At 40.7% G+C, this 20838-nt stretch overlaps 1 pseudogene; it reads left to right on the top strand.

The window, feature by feature from the left end:
• LOC133052562 (pyridoxal kinase-like) overlaps window positions 1-15714 on the top strand; it is a 61680-nt pseudogene extending 45966 nt beyond the window's left edge.
• Window positions 15715-20838: the final 5124 nt, after the last annotated feature.

Raw genomic sequence — 20838 nt, 5'->3', positions numbered from 1 at the left:
ATCAATTCTCAAATTATATATTTAACATAATCCCAATCAAAATCTCATTCTTTTTTACTGAAAAGTGATGAACATGTTAAAATTTATATGAAAGTGCAAAGAAGCTGAAATAGACAAACAACTTTGGGAAAGAACAAATTTTGAAAACTATACTACATAATTCCAGAACATATTGTACATAATTTCGAGACATTAATCAAAGCAATGTGGTGCTGATACAAATGTAGACAAACAGGTCAATAGAAGATAACTAATTGTCCAGGAATAGATTCCCACGTATATTGACAGCTGATTTTTTTCACAGGTGCAGATGTTCTTCAATAGAGAAAGAACAGTTTGACAAAGAGCATTGGAAAATTAGATAGCCATTTATTTAATAAAAAGAACTTCAATTCATATCTCAAACCAAATTAATCCAGTAAGGATCATAGACCTTAATGTAAACCCTAAAACTATACAAATTACAGAAGAATGCATAGGGGAAGATTTTTATGTGTGGCCTTGTATTAACACAAAGATTTTTGTTTTAGATTCAACACCAATAAGACATCCATGCTAAAAAACATTGATACATTTTACTTCATCAAAATTAAAAAACTCTTGTCTCCAGAAAACACTGATAAGAAAATGAAAACACAAACTATGGACTAAAATAAAATATTTATGAATCATGTATTTGAAACAGGACTTATATCCAGACTACATTGTGTACTTTCAAAACTCAATAATGAGAAAATAATTTAATAATAGGTAAAATATTTTACAGACACTTCACACAAGAAACTTTTTTGAATAACAGATACATGAAAATTGATCAACGTCAGTAGTCATTTAGGAATGCATTAAAAGCAACCATGATGCAATACCATTACAAACATACTCAGTTCAGTTCAGTCACTCAGTCATGTCTGACTCTTTGCGACCCCATGGACTGTAGCATGCCTGTTCATCACCAACTCCTGGAGTTTACTCAAACTCATGCCTATTGAGTCGGTGATGCCATCCAACCATCTCATCCTTTGTCGTCCCCTTCTCCTCCTGCCTTCAATCTTTCAAGGGTCTTTTCAAATGAGTCAGCACTTCGTGTCAGGTGGCCAAAGTATTGGAGTTTCAGCTTCAACATCAGTCCTTCCAATGAACACTCAGGACTGATCTCCTTTAGGATGGACTGGTTGGACCTCCTTGCAGTCCAAGGGACTCTCAAGAGTTTTCTCCAACACCACAGTTCAAAAGCATCAATTCTTCGGCACTCAGCTTTCTTTATAGTCCAACTCTCACATCCATGCATGACTGCTGGTAAAACCATAGCCTTGACTAGATAGACCTTTGTTGACAAAGTAATGTCTCTGCTTTTTAATATGCTGTCTAGGTTGGTCATAACTTTCCTCCCAAGGAGTATGTGTCTTTTAATTTCATGATTACAGTTACCATCTGCAGTGATTTTGGAGCCCCTCCAAAATAAAGTCGGAGAAGGCAATGGCAACCCACTCCAGTACTCTTGCCTGAAAAACCCCATGGACGGAGGAGCCTGGTAGGCTGCAGTCCATGAGGTCGCTAAGAGTCGGACACGACTGAGCAACTTCACTTTCACTTTTCACTTTCATGCATTGGAGAAGGAAATGGCAATCCATTCCAGTGTTCTTGCCTGGAGAATCCCAGGGATGGGGGAGCCTGGTGGGCTGCCATCTCTGGGGTTGCACAGAGTCGGACATGACTGAAGCAACTCAGCAGCAGCAAAATAAAGTCTGCCACTGTTTCCACTATTTCCCCATCTATTTGCCATGAAGTGATGGGACTGGATGAACCTCTGGAGGAATAGTAAAATTTGTGATTTTTTGACTTAGACTGGGCTTCCCAGGTGGCACTAATGGCAAAGAACCCACCTACCAGTGCAGATGATGTAAGAGACACAAGTTCGAGCCCTGGGTTGGGAAGATCCCCTGGAGAAGGGAATGGCAACCCACTCCAGTATTCTTGCCTGGAGAATCCCATGGACAGAGAGTCTGGCAAGTTACCGTCCATAGAGTAGACTTAGACTACACCAAACATCTCTCCCCAGATCAATGGCAACCTTGAAAAAAGCAGCCTCCCATTCATAGTTCCATAATTGCTGTGAAAACCAGCAGCCTTGTAACTATGAAGGAGGCTGACTTGATTTGGAGTCCCTTGAAAAGCCTCATCCATAGAGAACTGGCCATCTCACATCTCCTTGCCTGGGTTTCCCTGGTGGCTCATATGGTAAAGAATTTGCCTGCAATGCAGGAGACTTGGGTTCGATCCCTGGGTCTGGAAGATCCCCTGAGAAGGGAGTGGCAACCCACTCCAGTATTCTCACCTGGAGAATTCCATGGACAGAAGCTACAGTCCATGGGGTGGCAAAGAGTTGGACATAACTGAGTGACTAACGCTTTCATACTTTTCACTTTACATTTCCTTGGAAAAGTCCCAATCACAGGGCCTTGTCAGTATTTGAGCTGACTCAGTGATCACTTCTTGGGAAAAGCCTTATCATTGGGGTTTGGCAAAAACAACCATGGGCAATTATGTAACACTGCACCTGGGACAAGCAAAAGACTGACCAGAGCCCTCAAAAGGAATCTGAGGAATGACACGTCCATAAAGACTTTTGAAAATCTTAGATGCATTCTTGGAAAGCTAAAAGGCCGCATACATGTGCAGGTTTGGACAACTGTCTTAGAAAGAGCTGAGAAGACCCTAAGCCCTCACCTCTGGCTGACCTTGAGGCCCTGCCAAGTAAATACTATTTATTCAAAGCTTATTACAGCAACAGAGTCAGCTACCATCACTTGTGTTTTGATAGAAATTCAAAGTCAGACAGAGAAGTGGGACAGCTTTAGAGTAGAAAAAAGGAAGGCTCCAGTAATGCCCTGATTGAAGGCTGTTGAAATGGAGAAGCTGGAGGCTGGGCATCATACGTGATTGCTTAGGAGTGCTTATTTGGCTTTTTCTGGTTGGTTCTAAGTTGCAAGTTGGGGCAAAAATTAGAGGAGCTATCAGTTATTAATCAAATCCTGGCTGTTTGGGCCCAATTATTATAGGAGCTATTATTTGGCTTCTTGAACTGGTAGCTAGAGTTTGTGGCCTGACTTTCTACAGGTCTCACATTTAGATAGCGTGCTGGCTTCTGGGCTGATTAGTGTAGATGATGGGTTGGTTTCTTGGGCTGGTTGCTGCAACTGTGGATCAGAATTCTATTTTTAAACTTTGGCTGTTGTCCATCTGTATAATCAGGCTCTCATATTTTAGTGAAAAGTCTTAATATTTTGTAAATGTTTAATATTTAGTAACTAAACATGTACTTAAAGAAGTGGGGGGAAGAAGAATGAAATTAAGGAACAATTTCTGGTTAAAAATATAACTTGAGGTTATACTATGCAGCTTCCCAAGTGGCTCAGTGGTAAAGAATCTGCCTGCAGTGCAGGAGATGCAGGAGACATGATTTGATCCCTGAGTCAGGAAGATCCCCTGAAGGAGGAAATGGCAACCCACTCCAGTATTCTTGCCTGGGAAATCTCATGGACAGAGAAGCCTGAAGGGCTATAGTCCATGGAGTCGCAAAGAGTCAGACACAATCAAGTATGCACACACACACACATATATGTACCCTTATCTACTGAGCATGCACACGCACACATGTAGAGAAAAGAAGCAAATCCCTGAGCCTGAACGAGCTTTTAAAGACAGAAACAGATTGGTTAAAAGACAGTTTTGTAGCTAAGGTCAGAGATTCTTGAAAGGGGCTCCCTAGTCCTTTCAAATTGTAGAAAAAGACCAAAGCATTTGTTTGGATGTTGAATCTAAAAATCTCAGTTATTAGGTGGAAGTATGTATTACACAGAAGACTAATTCCACAGAGAGAAGTATGTTGGTAGAAAGGAATGAGAATCAGAAAGTAGAATTAAAAGAGAGAGAGAGGATGGTGGGTAGGGAACACAGACACAGAGAGAACAGCAAGAGAGTAAGAGAGATAGGTCAAAGAAGACAAATAAGAATACCAGAACACACAAGAAAAATAAGAGTTGGAGGGAACAAGCATAAGCAACTATGGTTGGAATTTATACAATTGTCTCCAGCAAATTCCATCTTGAAAGTAGGCTCATTCACAAAATTCTTTGCTTTGGAAAAAAAGTGGATTAGAGAAGGTTTCTTTGGTATAGAAGGCACACAGGGTATTTTCCTCCTAAAATGAACTTGATTTTCATGGAAGGAGCAACTTGTACAGATATTGACATTGCAGGCAACTGCCTAGAAGGAACTCTGATTGCCAAGAGTACAGTGATTTGATTCTGCTAGGGATTAGAGAGGCCATGTGCCTTTACATTGGAGGTAAGGCTCCCCTATGTTTGGTAGAAGGATGGGCTAAAGAAAACAATCTATTTGTAAGGGGGATCTTGCCAAAAAACATAAAGAATCATAGCAGAGAAGAACTCAGATTTTCTTTCTTCTTTCTTTCCTTTCTTTTTTTCATTTTGTTCCACTCCCAGGAGGAATCTCTTCTCAGACAACCCATCTGTAAAATGTAATTTAAATAAATGGATCTGTCCTAAAGTTACATGAATTCCAAAGAAAATAAACCATCTGAAATTCTTATTCCTATAATTCAACATCTGTTGTTTTTCTTTTCACTTTTTCTCAAATACAGGAAAAATTTCACTTCTGGGCTGAATGGAACATTTCATACCAAATTTTTATAGAAGGATGTTTTAATACTTGAGTGATTGGACTATAAAATGAGAAATTCTAAATTAATTTGGGATGATGCTAAAATGTATCACTTCATTTCTCTCATCTTTTCTGGGAAAAAAGTTTTAATCACCTTGCCTTCAGTATTCCATAGTCCTCCTTCTTTAGCATTCCCAAAAATGTTTAGCTTGGCTACTGAAATGTGAGGTTAAATTTATGGGCCTTGCTTGATTGCTAATCTCCATTTGGAATGCAAATTTAAGTATGGATATGACAGCGGGGGCCAAGAGGTTAGGAGGGATGGCAGGGAGAAAAGGAGAGTGGAATATATTCTGGGTGAAATATATGATCTTTCAGAAAGATGATAGAAAATTGTCCCTCAAATTCCTACTGCATGTATTTTAATATGACATATTTGGTATTTTAAAAATATATTGTTTGGTATTGTAGCTACAATTGTGTATTTTGCTAATCTCTCTACCAGTCAACAAAGTCCAAGAAAAAGGGATCTCATACATTGTACCTACAACATTGTTCAGCACGAAAAAAGAAGTTCAGAAAATGTTCAATGAATACATAGAGAAGGAAGAAAGCAAAGAAGAAAATGAAAAAAAGGAGGCAGAAAGAGAAGGCAGAATGTAGGTAGGGAGGCTATGCAAGGAAATGGCAGCTATCCCCATATGGAAATAGAATGCTTTATATAATATGAATGTTCTCCAAATAAAAGCATAAATTGAAGATGTAAGATGAAATTATTTCACTTTCCTAGACTTTCTTTGGTCTCCCACTTCTGCCATTTTTGTCATTCAACAAACAGGCAAACATGTAATCAAAGAACACAATGAACAGATAGTGGCAAACTATCAATCCCTTTTAACATCAGTAACTTTGTGTTATGGAATTGCTTTTAATGTAATGATCATTAGCTTAAGTTGCACTTTCCCTCCTGTCTGCTTCAGCCCACACTGAACTCTTTCTACTTCGATAGTTTTAAAACTTTATACTGCATAGTGATATAAAGCTTGCACTCCATTTTATGCCACTATGTTCAATCTAGCTAAATATATTGTAAACCTCCAGGGGGATTGGGTAAGACTGAATTCCTGAGTTTCTTCATATCACCTAGCATGACACTTTTCTTTCAGTAGTTACTCAGTAGATAAGTTTGTTAATTAAAATAATATGGGATGGAATTTCTGTTTCTGCTAAAATGAAGTACCCCTTTTCCTCCCATGTCCTCCATCTTTCTATTAAAAACTCTGGATGTAGCACAATAAATATCATAGGGAGATCCTGAAAGGTGGAAAAGTGGATGGGCTGCTTAGTGGTATTGGGGTTTAAGGAATGATATGGTTGTTAGTTCTCTGGGTTTCCTTATTGGCTACCATATATTGAGGAAAAGGTGCCATAGAATCCTCCAACCTGGAACTGCCACCAGGCAGAGACAAAAAACGTTCCAAGAAACACCTGTTTCTCTTAGCAAAAGGACAAGAAAACATGGCCTGATAACAGAAAAGTTTTGGAATGCTCACAGTTCTCCAGCCAAATACCAACAGAAAACTCACACACTACTCCCCAGTGATTTCACCAGGGTTGAGTGGGTAGTCGTGATTTTCCACCCTATTTCCAACCCTGACAGAAGTAGGTAGCAGCCTTTTCATTCTCCAACCAGTGTAATTGCAGAAACAGCCATGGAGCTAAACTTCCATCTCCTACCTGGCAGAAGATAGCAGTGCTCTAATTCCCAAGTCACATAAGTTTCAACAGAGTACAGCAGTGAGAAGAGCCTTCACTCCCAATAGGCAAAAAAAGACTAAATGAGGTAATGTGAAGTGGGATAACCACCGCTGTACTTCACCCCATCCTCTCTCATATCAGCAGGGCACAGAAGCAAGCTGAGCCTCTACTCCCAACTGGAATCAGTAAGACTAAACAAGAGAGGAGACATTAAGAGAGATCTCAACCCCTTCACCATTCCCATGTCAGCCAAGCCCAGGGAGGAACTGAGCCTCCATACCTACCAGATATCACCAAGGCACAATGAAGTGGTTCGAGGCAGGAGAGTTGAAACTCTGTCCCTACCTCCCCACCCCCATGTCACAACCCCCATTTTCAGCAAGGTCCCATGGGAAACTGAGCTTACACCTTCACTCTGAGGCAAAGACAGTGTAAACTGATGGTCCACTTTCCTAGGGTTTAGGGGGGAGCTGAGTTTCCACTTGTTTTCAATCCAGAAATGTGAATCAGTGATCTACTTTTCCCAAGGCGGTATTGCAGGGCCAAGTAGGAAACGGAACATACACATTCACTTGGCCCTCAGCTACACCTCTACAAAGTGACTGCCTGCTAAAAAGGATATAAAATCAAATAAATAAGATTGAGTGTCTCATAATATAATACACAAAATATCCAAGATACAATAAAAAATCACATGCAATACATCCCTTAACTCAGACTGGGCAATTGCCTGCTTCTCCCTGGAGTGGAGGGGTGAGGAAGAACTGGCAAAGATTCCCAGAATCTCTGACTGGGCTGACTGGTGAAGAATTTCTCCTCTGTGAGTCCAGGTGCAAAGTCTACTTAACCACTGTGCAGACATCAACACAGAGAATCAGGGAAAATAATCAGGCAAAGTTGTCCCCCCCAAAAAAAAAGGCTGTGGAAGGAGATGGGACATAGCATGGTACTGGGAAGGTTAGCTTTGGGTTAGGGAAGAGACAGTGATCCCTCTACAGTTTGAAGAAAGCACAAGAGAATATACAGGGTATAAAAAGTGGCATCCAGACCTCTGTTGGAAATTGAAACTCTTCCTTAATGAATATTTTTCTATGATAGGTCAGAGTTAAAGTCCTCTACTGAGAGGAGAAGGGATAGTCGATAGGAAGATGAAAGAAAGTGACGAAGGTTATAATAATTGTGTGGATTAACTAAAAGAGAAACTGATTAAACAAACATTAGGAGCTTGACGGGGCTTCCTACGTGGCGCTAGTGGTAAAGAATCTGCCTGTCAACACAGGAGACGTAAGGGACTGCGGGTTTGATCCCTGGATGGGGAGGATCCCCTGGAGAAGGGCATGGCAACCCACTCCAGTATTCTTGCCTGGAGAAGGCCACAGATAGAGGAACCTGGTGGGGTACAGTCCATAGTGTCGTAAAGAGTCAGACATGACTGAAGCAACTTAGCACACATGCAGGAAGGAGATTGACAAGCATCTCTGATGTTTCAGCTATTATTGACAATAATATTTTACAGCATAACTAATCTAGACATTTGCATAGCCATCAACAAGAAAGCTTCAATGTAAGAGCAAAGAGGGCTATTTCTAAAACTGTTCCAAATTTAGTGATCTGTAATGTAGGCATGATAAAAAGGAAAAGATGATAAAGAACTAAGTGTGCAAGTCAGAAAATACTTAGTGATTGACCATTGGACGCAGGCTGGGAAAGAGTATATACATTGAGTTCAGAGCTGATGAACTAGGAGAAAGTGGAAGAATAATTTGACAGAAAATCACAATAGTTTCAAAGAGCAGGTGTAATAGAAGAAAATGAGCTGGAAAAATAGAAAGTTGTGGTCAGTTAGGTAGGATCAGAAGTCTTAATGTAGCCATGGGAATGAAATCCAGTACATGTGAATGTTTGGAGAGTCAAGAGTGTATAAGTTATTTTATGGATTTTAAAGTGATTCAAGAAAATGAAAGAATTAATAATGGAAAAGGAAGTTGGTAAATGAGAAAGAATATTCATTGGATTGACAGATCATCATTATCATCTGGCAAACATTAATGTAGCTCTTATTAATACAGGGCTGTTCACACTCCAGTTCAGTTCAGTTCAGTTCAGTCGCTCAGTCGTGTCCGACTCTTTGCGACCCCATGAATTGCAGCACGCCAGGCCTCCCTGTCCATCACCAACTCCCGGAGCACACTACTTGACATATATTATGCTATATAATCTGCACAACCTCCCTTTTAGGAAGCTATTATTGATACTTTACAGATGAGAAAACTGAGACACAGGGATTTTAAGTAACTTGCCAAACTGCACTGTTAAAATAGGTAAAAGAACTGGGATTGAAGAATGGTTTGGTTCCAGAGTCCGTATTCTTTACTACTACACCATGGTATGTGGACATTGGATTAAGACAGAGGTGGAATACATAGATTACTAACAATATAAGACTTGAAGCCTGTGGGCCACGAGATTAATAGCATCTGTTTGAGAAGGCTGAAAGTAAAATTGTGTTCTTCGAAAAGATCTCTGTTTCAACGAAGGCGAGGAATTTGGATCAGAGAAGACTGTTTCCATTGGATACTCACCATTCCCTTATATGCCAAGAGAGTGTTTCTGCAAGTAGCTGTAACTCGGCGTTAGGACTTTCCATGGCTAGGAACAAACATTTTGGGAAGCCAGATAATATACCCTGCCCACTAAAGATGCCCATGTCTTAATTCTCAGAACCTGTGAATGTATTAGGTAACACAAAGAAGGAAAAATAAGACTAAATTTGAGGTGCGACGATTACCCTGGATTATCTGGGTAAGGTAACCACATAGGAGTTCTTATAAATGGAACAGTGAATCAGAAGAGAGAGAAACAAAGACATGGAGGCATGAAAAGTACTTAGCCCAACACTGATGGTTTTAAACGTGGAAAAAATGCACTCTTGGAGAAGACTGGACTGCAAGTAGATCCAACCAGTCCATCCTAGAGGAGATCAGTCCTGAATATTCATTGGAAGGACTGATGTTGAAGCTGAAACTCCAATACTTTGGCCACCTGATGCAAAGAACTGACTCATTTGAAAAGACCCTGATGCTGGAAAAGATTGAAGGCAGGAGGAGAAGGGGTATGAGGATGAGATGGTTGGATGGCATCACCAACTCAATGGACATGAGTTTGAGTAAACTCCAGGAGTTGGTAATGGACAGGGAGGCCTGGCATGCTGCAGTCCATGGGGTCGCAAAGAGTCAGACATGACTGAACGACTGAACTGAAATGATTGAAAGTGCACTCTGAGGTATGGAAAACCTTTAGATCTGAATAATGAAAGCAATGAAAGGAAATGTTCTCCGGAGCTCCAGAAGGAAATGCAGCCAAGCTAACATTTTGCTTTTAGCTCACTGAAACCCACTGTGGGCTTCTGAGCTATAGAATCATAAGATGATTAATAACAACCACAATAAAATAATAATAATAGCAATAATAAATTTGTATTGTTTTAAACTGCTAAACTGCTAAATTTGTGGTGATTGTTAAATTAGCCATAGAAAGCTAAAAGAGCCCAAAGCCAGTGGTGGACAAGAATTGGAAGATGAACAGCCCAGCTTCCTCTCCTTTGAGTGGAACATCTCTGGGTTGTTCCCAGAGATCTCTAGAAAGGCTAAGCACCAGTTACCCACACCCTGACCTGCTAATTAAAACAGTCTATTGACTTTCTTCTTTCTCCCGTCTCACATCTCTTCTCCTTTACTGTTACTTCCTGGGATCACTTCTCTAATAAACTACTGGCACACTAATCCATGAGACTACTTCTGGGGATCCCAAACTAAGACAGAGATTTCTTTAAAAATTCTATGAAATTCAAGAGGATTTAAGGGACCTTTTTTCTTATGAAGTGAGAATTTCCAATAGAATGCATCTGTAAGGAGGACTGCAGAGAGACAATGAGTCATAGTTCTAGGACATTCAGAATAATGTGAGTTTTGATCAAATTTTTCAGGCATATAGATAGTGCTTATTCATTTATTAAAACATAATTATTCAAATGGTATTAGTTTCTTAAGTATATTAATATAATTTTGTCTCATCTGTTAAACATCACTGAAAAGGTCATAATGTAATTTTCTTAAAAATAAATTTAGTTTTAATTATTCTTTTGAACTTTGCAAAATGTAATAGGAAGTGAATTGTGTTATTATTAATACTTCAATTAACTATCTTTATAACTTCCATTTAATTATATAATCTTTAATTTAGGATAGTATCTTCAAGTTGAAAATATATAGACATCTTATATTTTAGTTGAAAAACAAAAGATTATGTTCACCCATTTTGTACCATGCAATTAGGCTTCTCAGGTGGGTCAGTGGTAAAGAATCTGGATGCCAGTGTAGGAGACTCAGATTCAATCCCTGTGTTGGGAATATTCCCTGGAGAAGGAAATGGCAACAGACTCCAATATTCTTGCCTGGAAAATCCCATGGGCTGAGGGCTACAGTCCATGGGGTCACGAAGAGTCAGATATCAACTGAACACACACACATGCACCATGCAGTTATTGTTTTTGATTTATATCAGCAATCACATTCTAATAAGTTCAATCAATAAGTTAATTTTACCACTCCACAAGCCATCTAAAAGCTTGGGTTTAAATATGAAAATCAAGTTACCTTATCTGTGTAGGGGAGCAAAATTTGCCACCCCAACATTTCTTTGGCATGTGCATTATTTTGAGCTGAAAACAATCAAGGTCCAGAAGATCTGGAAGAACCTTTGGCCTTCCCCCTAACTGCCTAAAAGAATGTTGAAAAATTTAGGCAAACTTTTCCCTTCTACAGAATTAACACAAATGAGATTAGCTGTGTACAATAAAAGACAGTATTTAAATCTCTGGAATAAACTTTTTCTGTCTCAAAGAAAGTTGAAAATGACCTGAACTTCAAAGAATGTGTAAGATTTGAATGAGGAAGAAAAGGAAGAAGAAACAATGCATTTTAAGGGGTTAGTTTAGTTCTGCAGAGTACTAACTTCAGGGTTTGTGAAATAGAACTCAGAAAATGTTTGTAGGATGTGTATTACAAGGGGAGGCAGAATAGAGGGACATGGCTCGAAAATACTACCCAACTAAAAATTTTCCTGATGGTTCACACTATTTGAAGCTGTTTTACAACTATTTAAACTCTAGGTGTCTTCTTTTCTTTTTTAATGTAGATCTGCGATCTGATTCATAATGTAACCAGCCCTATGATCTATCTTGAGATGATTTATGCTACCATCTTATTCTGGGATTATTTTTTAGCATAACTGGAAATAAAATTATAAAATTAGGGAAAATATATTATTAATGCCCTAATCTTTTCTTTCACCCACTTCGTCAATCCCCTTACTCCACCCTACATACCATAACCTCTTCCTGGTACTCTCATGTTGGTGGTGGTGGTGGTGGTGGTGGTTTAATCACTAAGTCGTATCTGACCCTTGCAGCCCCACAGACTGTAGCCCTCCAGGCACCTCTGTCCATGGGATTTCCTAGGCAAGAATACTGGAGAGGGTTGCCATTTCCTTCTCCAACTTTCGTGTTGCCCAACCCATATTTCATGTCAAATAAAACGTATTAAACCACTCACAACTAGGAATAATTATGGGCTTCCCTGGTGGCTCAGCTGGTAAAGAATCCGCCTGCAATGTGGGAGACCTGGGTTCCATCCCTGGGTTGGGAAGATGTCCTGTAAAAGGGAACGGCTAACTGCTCCAGTATTCTGGCCTGGAAAATTCTGTGGACTGTATAGTACATGGGGTTGCAAAGAGTCGGATATGACTGAGTGACTTTCACTCCTTTCATTTTTAGAAAGATTTTTATGTAAGTGACAGGATAACATTCAATACTGAATTGCTAGTGTGGATTTTTTTTTCTGCACTGCTAGGTGGAGACTATTTTGGGTGAATTGCATGAAACACACCATGTATGTAATTATTGACTCTATCTACCTTTGAGGAGAGCCCTGTTCATGCAAATTCAGAGTTGTGACTTGTTCCATCATGCAAATAACAAGATTTTTTCTCTTTTTTTTATCTCCTATGCTAATCCTAGAATATGAAATTTATCCATGGCTAAACTTTTATATTTTAATGTAAAAAATCATGAGACCTCAAATGTGGGCCTTTTTACTAATTTCTTTACTTGTACCAAAAGGCAAACACTCAGAGTGTCCTCAGGATTACCAGTTGTGCTTCTAAACAATCAGCTTATCTGTGTCTAGTTTTATGCAAATTTCTATTAACAAAAGAATTTGTGTTTGTGTATCCTGGTTTTGTGATGCTTAAACATGCAAATGAATTTTCTGTTTACATATAACAATTCCACTGATGCCTTTTAGAATTCAAAAGAAAAAAAAAATCACATAGCACACTCTACATGAAACTGGATCAAATATATAGAAAAGAGGGAACAAAGGCAAAACCAAGTGGCCCTGCTAGAAGACAATAGCTGCCCTAAAATGAATTTCTGCTTCCTTAAGCATATTAGAGCACAAATAAATGTTTATTATATAGAAATGATATGGAATGTATTTAGTTAAAAAGACAGAATCCCCATGAGCCAGAATGACCAGAAGATTCTGAGTTTTTGACCTCTACTGCAAATCTATTTGACTCTTATCAGTAGGAATGCAGAAATTCTGGACTAAACTCTTTGGATGACATTTTACATTTTTATTAATTATTAAGTCATAACTAAAAAGTAAATACTACTACAAGGCTAATTATGAAATTTTCTACCAATATTGTCTATTGGAATGGTTAGATGACATTTGGGGTATAAATCTAGTGATTAAATTAGATTCACAACTGAGCCATAATTTGAGAATAATTTCACATCCTTCCTGTTACAATTTTCATTTCCCTAAGTTCCTTTTGTTCTCCTTTTTTAAAAATGCGTGTAGTGTGTAGTAGTGTTAGTCGCTCAGTTGTGTCCGACTCTTTGCAACCCCATGTGCTGTAGCCCACCAGGCTCCTCTGTCCACGGGATTTCCTAAGCAAGAATACTGGAGTGGGTAGCCATTCCCTTCTCCTAGGGGTCTTTGCAACCCAGGGATCAAATCAGAGTCATAAACTATTATAAATTGTTGATAGTCTTATTATTTTATTTATTTATTTATAAAATTTTTATTGGAGTATAGTTGATTTACAACCTTGTGTTAGTTTTAAGTGTATAACAAAGTGACTCACTTATACATATACATATGTCTACTCTTTTTTAGATTATTTTTCCATATAGGTGATTACAGAATATTGAGCAGAGTTCCCTGTGCTATACAGTAGGTCCTTATTAGTTATCTATTTTATACATAGTAGTGTGTATATGTTGATTCCAATCTCCTAACTTATCCCTCCCTCTTCTTTCCCTTTTGGTAACCATTAGTTTGTTTTCTACATCTGTGACTCTACTCGTGTTTTGCAAATAAGTTCATTTGTACCATTTTTTAAAGATTCCACATACAAACAATATCATATGATATTTGTCTTTCTCTGTCTGACTTACTTCACTTAGTATGTTAATCTCTAGGTCCATTCATGTTGCTGCAAAAGGCATTATTTTATTCATTTTATGGTTGAATAATATTCCATTTTATATATGTATGACTTCTTTTTTATCTGTTCATCTCTCAGTGTACATTCTTTAAACATTTTATTGGGATATAATTGATTTACTATGTTGCACAGCAAAGGAAACTACAAGCACAATGAAAAGAAAACCCTCAGAATGGGAGAAAATATTTGCAAATGAAGCAACTAACAAGGGACTGATCTCCAAAATATACAAACAACCCATGTAGCTCAAAATAGAAAGAGCAAACAACCCAATAAAATAATGGGCAGAAGATATAAGGACATTTCTCCAAAGAAGATATCAGTTCAGTTCAGTTCAGTCACTCTTTGTGTCCGACTCTTTGCGACCCCACGAATCCCAGCACGCCAGGCCTCCCTGTCCATCACCAACTCCCGGAGTCCACTCAAACCCATGTCCTTCGAGTCGGTGATGCCATCCATCTGTCTCATCCTTTGTCGTTCCCCTCTCCTCCTGCTCCCAATCCCTACCAGCATCAGGGTCTTTTCCAATGAGTCAACTCTTCGAATGAGGTGGCCAAAGTACTGGAGTTTCAGCTCCAGCATCAGTGCTTCCAATGAACACCCAGGACCTTTAGGATGGACTGGTTGGATCCCCTTGCAGTACATACAGATGGTTAAAAAGCACATGAAAAGATGTTCAACATCACTAATTACTAGAGAATTGCAAATCAAAACTATAATGAGTTATCACTTCACACCAGTCAGAATGTTCATCATCAAAACGTCTAACAGAGAGGGAGGTGGCCTGTCCTCCAAATGGAGCCTGTGCTGGAGCAGGACAGCAGCAGATTGGAGCCCAAGAACTGCAGGGGAGAGGGTGGGGGTGGGGGTGGGAGTGGGGAACCCGCTGCCCAGCGGCATGGAGGAGTGACCCCAGCTACCTGAGCAATCAGTCGGCCATATTCTCTACAGGTTTGGGGGCTTGAGGTTGATGTGGTAAACTCTGTCCAGTTTTCAAACCACACAGGCTACTCACATTGGAAGGGCCAAGTGCCAAACCCAGACCAGCTCCATGATCTGTCTAGGAGCTGAAGCTGAACAACGCCAATCAGGATGAATACATTCTCAGGGGCTACAGGCGAGACAAGTCCTTCCTGACCATGGTGGTGGACATCCTGAGGGAGCTTTAGCAGCAGAACTCCAGGCTCATGTACCTGTGCGACTTCGTGATGGGAGACCAGCATAATGGAGAAGGCGCCATGTACATCCCCAGAGGACCTCCTTCCCGTTTATAGAGAGAAGGTGGTGCCAGTCGCAGACACCATCACCCTCAACCACTTTGAGGCTGAGTTGCTGACCAGGAGAAAGATCCACAGCCAGGAAGAAGTCTTAGAGGTGATGGACAAGTTATACTCCATGGGGCCCGACATGGTGGTCATCACCAGCTCCGACCTGCTGTCCCTGAGGGGCACTGACTACCTGATGGTGCTGGGGAGCCAGAGGACACAGACCCCTGACGGCTCCATGGTGACGCAGCACATCCCCAGGGAGATGCACAAAGTGGACACCGTCTTCATCGGCACTGGGGACAGCTTTGCCACCATGCTCTTGGCGTGGATGCACAAGCACCCCAACAACCTCAAGGTGGCCTGTGAGAAGACCCTGTCAGCCACACACCATGTTCTGCAGCAGACCCGCCTCCATAACACCGGGTGTTAGGTGTCTCCGTTTCTGTCCTTGTGAAAAATGTAACATCTGCCTTCGAGCTGTGACTGAAACGTGACACTCCACAATCACTTTGGTGGGGACCTTCCCAGAACCCCAAAAATCTGCACATCTCTGTGTGTCAAGGGGCTGGCTTGTAATTTCCCGGGCCATGGGACAGAGGCTGCTGCAAGGCCAAGGGCACCTGTGGGAAAACCACCGCAGCCAGCTTCTTTTGGAAAACTTATCGGGTTTATGGTAGAACGGGTCATGCGCTGTGTGTTTGCCGCCCACTCCTGGTGACAAATGTGTCAAGTCACTAGGTCAGTGTGCAGGTAGAGTGTGCAGAGGTGGGTTCTTCCCCCACCCCTCGCTAGTGTCTGTAACCCAACCCGCCAGTTATCTCACCCCCCTGCCCTGCAGCTCTGTGTCCTGTGCCAGCCAGGTGGGGCGTCCCAAAGCCTCCACAGCTTTGACTGTCCCCACAGTGGGTGGAGGACACGGCAGAGACCTTGACACCAGTCCAGGTGTCCACTGCTGGGGTGACCTTCTTGGCCCCACTTTGCCTGGAATTTTGAGGAACCCCTGCCAGGCGTGGATACAGGCAGGATTGCCCCTGCTTATTACCCACCCCCAACTCTGGGAGCTGCAGGGGTTCACATCTCTTGAAAGTCACAGCCTGGAGGGAAGCAGGGAAATAGCTGGATGTGGGGGCCCAGATGGGGATCCCTGGGAAGCAGGCTGTCCTAAGGTAGCCCTTCCCCCCACTCCACTCTCCCCAGTCCCAGCCCCACAGACACCCTCCTGAGGCCAGGCCCACATCTCAAGGGCTCTCACCTCCTCAGTGCTGCCTTCAACCCTGTGCTGAAAATGCCCCCAAATGAAGGCAGGCGGGTCCCCACTGGACTCCTGCACTCTCTCTTGTCTTTCTTCCCAACCCTGCTCATGTTCTGAATATTGCAATTTAACTCTCTGGCATTAGTTCCCGCACACCGGGTCTGGGGTCCTCAGCTCCCTGCAGTGGCCAACAGGTCAGGGCTTGTGTCCCTGTCATGTTTCCTGGTCCCTGCAGGGCCCACTGGCCTGGGAGGAGGAGGAAGCCCTGGGGGGTGGGGTACAGTCTCCCAGCAAAGTGGCCAGGGGCCAGCCATAGTCTCCCAGGGCCCTGGGCCTCCACAGAGTCTTTCATGGAAAATTGTCACTCCCAACTAGAGTGGGGATGAGGCCGCATTGCCAACCAGTGGAAATCTTTTCTTTCTTCTGTCCCCCCCCCCCCCACCTTTTTTTTAACTTATGGAGAGTAAGTGTAAGACTAGGGCAAGAAACTGATGGGGTCTCTCAATGAGATGGTGAAAACCTGCCCTGAAAATATGGTGTTGGGGGTAGCGGCTTGTTCTGTGTGCACTGTGAACTTGAAGAAAAATATGCTTGGCAAAAAAAAAAAAAAAAAAGTCTATAAACAATAAATGCTGGAGAGTGTGTGGAGAAAAGGGAACTCTCCTACATTATTGATCAGAATGCAAACTGGTACAGCCACTATGGAAAACAGTGTAGAAGTTCCTTAAAAAACTGAAAATGAAGCTACTATATGATCCAGCAATCCCACTCCTTGGGAATATACCTGGAGAAAACCATACTTGGAAAAGATGCATGCACCTCAATGTTCACTGCAGCACTATTTACAACAACCAGGACATGGAAGCAATCTAAATGTCCATCAACAGATGAATGAATAAAGAAGATGTGGTGTGTACATAGATAGATAGATAGATAGATAGATAGATAGATAGATAGATATAGTGGAATATTATAAAAAAGAACAGAATAATGCCATTTGCAGCAACATGGATGAACCTCTCATACTGAGTGAAATGAGTCAGAGAAAGACATGTATCATATAATATTGCTTATATGTGGAATCTAAAAAAAGACTACAAATGAACTTATCTCTGAAACTGAAATAGATTTACAGATGTAGAAAACAAAGTTGTGGTTGCTGCTGCTACTGCTTCTGCTAAGTCAGTTCAGTCGTGTCCCACTCTGTGCAACCCCATCCCTGGGATTCTCCAGGCAAGAACACTGGAGTGGGTTGCCATTTCCTTCTCCAATGCATAAAAGTGAAAAGTGAAAGTGAAGTCCCTCAGTCATGTCTGACTCTTCACGACCCCATGGACTGCAGCCTACCAGGCTCCTCCGTCCATGGGATTTTCCAGGCAAGAGTACTGGAGTGGGGTGCCATTGCCTTCTCCGAAAACTTATGGTTACTGGGGAGTAAAAGGAGGTGGGATAAACTGGAAGACTGGGATTGACAGACACACTACTATATATAAAATAGGTAACTAATAACATCCTATTGTATAGCACAGGGAACTCTACTCAATATTTTGTAATAACCTATATGGGAAAAGAAGCTAAAAAAGAGTGAATATGTATTTGTAAAACAGATTCACTTCACTATACAGCAAAAACTAATACAACATTATTTTTGTGTAAGAAAAATTATCCAGAATGATATTGTATAGAAAACACTGTTCCAATACACAAATACTTCATTGGCTCACCTTGAAGGACAGGTAGGATAGAATTCTTTTTAAGCAAAAGGATACAACTACAACTTTAGTGTTTAAAGTTTATGAAATCTATCTATATTTAGCAGCATACAGTCCTTGCCCACATGACTTTTAGAGAACTGTTATTATCTGAAGGACATGAAGCACACCAACTGTATTGTATAATCAGAATGCAGATGTGGGCATAATAATTTAATAATACTAACAATAATAAGAACAGTAATAATAATAACATCTGTCATCTCTTGGGCTATGTTCAACATGTTTTGCATTTTTTATCTCATACAGAACTTTAAATGTATCTATGAATTATTAACATATTTCCCTTTTTGTAGACAAAAGAGCTGAGGCTCATTGTGGTCAATTAATTTGCCCATTTTAGGGTAAGACTGGGATTTGAAACTAGGTCTGTTTGACTCCAAATTAAGTGTGCAAATAACTGTGAATTTATGTTGGTTTATCTTGAGAAAAGTGATTTGGTAAAATCTGAGAGAATAAATTTAGAAACTTGGAGAGGACACATAGGTACTGAACATTCACATTCATCTATTTGGGTTTGTCAATGAGGATACTTAAGGCAAGTCTTAGGACCTTGGGTAGTTTTATGTCATCCAAATGTAGAGGTGGAAAAATAATTTTCCCTCTACCATCTTAGCTGAGACCCCCATCTATAAGAAAAGACATTAACAGGAGAAAAACAAACATAAGCTCAACAACATGTTTAAAACAAAGAATGTTGCTCACCATCTGGTTCTACAAAGATTATTAGCCACTGCAGTCACTGACCAATAGTGCATTCTGAAAGGAATTCAGGATGAAGAAAGCAGGGTAAAGCACTCTGTGCTTTGGAAACACAGACCCTTAAATAGATATACCTCTGGAGAAAAAATTTATGAACCCACATTCTTGCATTTTTCCATACATAAAAAAGCATAGAGATACTAGATCCTTGTGACTAAACTTTTGCTGAGATGTATGCTTGACTGCATATATTCCCTACCCAAAATCATATGTAAACTGGCTTCTCCCTCTATTTCCTCAGAGAGGTTTCTCAGAGCAACTGAGGGGCTGTCTCCCTGTCTACGGTCCTCAGTAAGACCCTGAATAAACACACAGCTCCTACACTTTTCATTTTCCTTTCAGTCAACACAGGCATGCCTCCTGTATACATGGAAGATACTCAGGAAAAACTGAGTAACTCTATGAAATAGCCCAAGCATCACCTTAAATACCATCTCCAGCTGAAGACAAAAGAAGATTTGGAGGTGGATGTGGGGTCACTTATGGGAGGTTACCAGGAAACACACAGTTAAAACTAGAGTACAATTGTTGCACAGATTTAAGTTTTTGCCTTTTCCATTGGTACAAATTTTCTAAAGGTTTCGTCATCTTCCTCTGCCTGGTACACAGAGGGAGACACCCTTAAAATGGAAATTTCCCTTATAAATGTAAATGTGCCTTGCAAAAAGGAAACTTCTGTTCAGTTTTCAGAGCTTCTCTTGTGTCTGCTGTATCTTAACAATAACCAGCTTGAGATAGTCTTTATGCCAAAGAGGAATACATGGGGGTAGTATATTTTGCTCCTCTTCACCTATCAGTGAGAGGAAGAAAAACACAGTGCTCAAAGAAACTTAAATAGATTCTAAATGATAGATATAAGAGTTTACTAATGGTTATTTTTAATCTGAAGCCTTATTTTCTCTTTTATTCCTAGCCTGATGTTTCTCAGTATTTCTCCTTCTCTCAGGTTAAATACAACCATAGAAGAACCTACAACTAGCTTAATCTTTCCAATTTGTGAATCATCTAGTAGACTGCCTTCAGACTTTATCTGCACTATCAGCTCTTCTGGGTCTCCAGCCCACCAGCCCACACTGCAGATTTGTATTCAGCAGCCTCCACAATCCCATGAGCCAGTTCCTTATAATAAATGTAATAAATCTCTTTGTATATTTTTGACCTAAAAAAAAAGTAGGCTACCAGATATTTCTCTAGCAAAGATGGGGTTATTTCAGATCAGCAGAGGATTGCAATTTAGGGTCTGAAACCATGGTGAGCCATGCACAAGTCCCTGCAGAGCAAGCGAAGAACACTTTTAGAGGGGAAAAGGAAGTTGGGTGGGCTATAGTAAACAAAGAATTCATGGCTTTTCACTGGCTGAATCCTTGCCACAAAGACAAGATGACGAGTCTTTTTGTTGGGATCTGCTATCATCACAGGGCATGAGAGCTCCCCCTTCTGGTCTCTTGAGTCTATTTAATTTAGGTTTCTGTTTATTATACACAACTATATGTATATTTATAAATATATACGTGTATAAATATATATGTTGTGCTGTGCTTAGTCACTCAATCATGTCTGACTCTTTGCAACTCCATGGACTGTAGCCCGCCAGGCTCCTCTATCTATGAGACTCTCCAGGCAAGAGTAAGAGTGGGTTGCCATTTCCTTCTCCAGGGGATCTTCCCGACCCAGGGATCGAATGCATGTCTCCTGCATTGCAGGCAGATTTTTTACCACTGTGCCACCTGGGAAGAGCAGTTTTACCCTTGCTCTCCCTTTAAAGAAA

The sequence above is a fragment of the Dama dama genome, chromosome X (assembly GCF_033118175.1).
Source record: "Dama dama isolate Ldn47 chromosome X, ASM3311817v1, whole genome shotgun sequence".
Taxonomy (NCBI): Eukaryota; Metazoa; Chordata; class Mammalia; order Artiodactyla; family Cervidae; genus Dama; species Dama dama.
The sequence above is the reverse complement of the archived record's forward strand: the minus strand, read 5'-3'. Positions and strand labels throughout refer to the sequence as shown.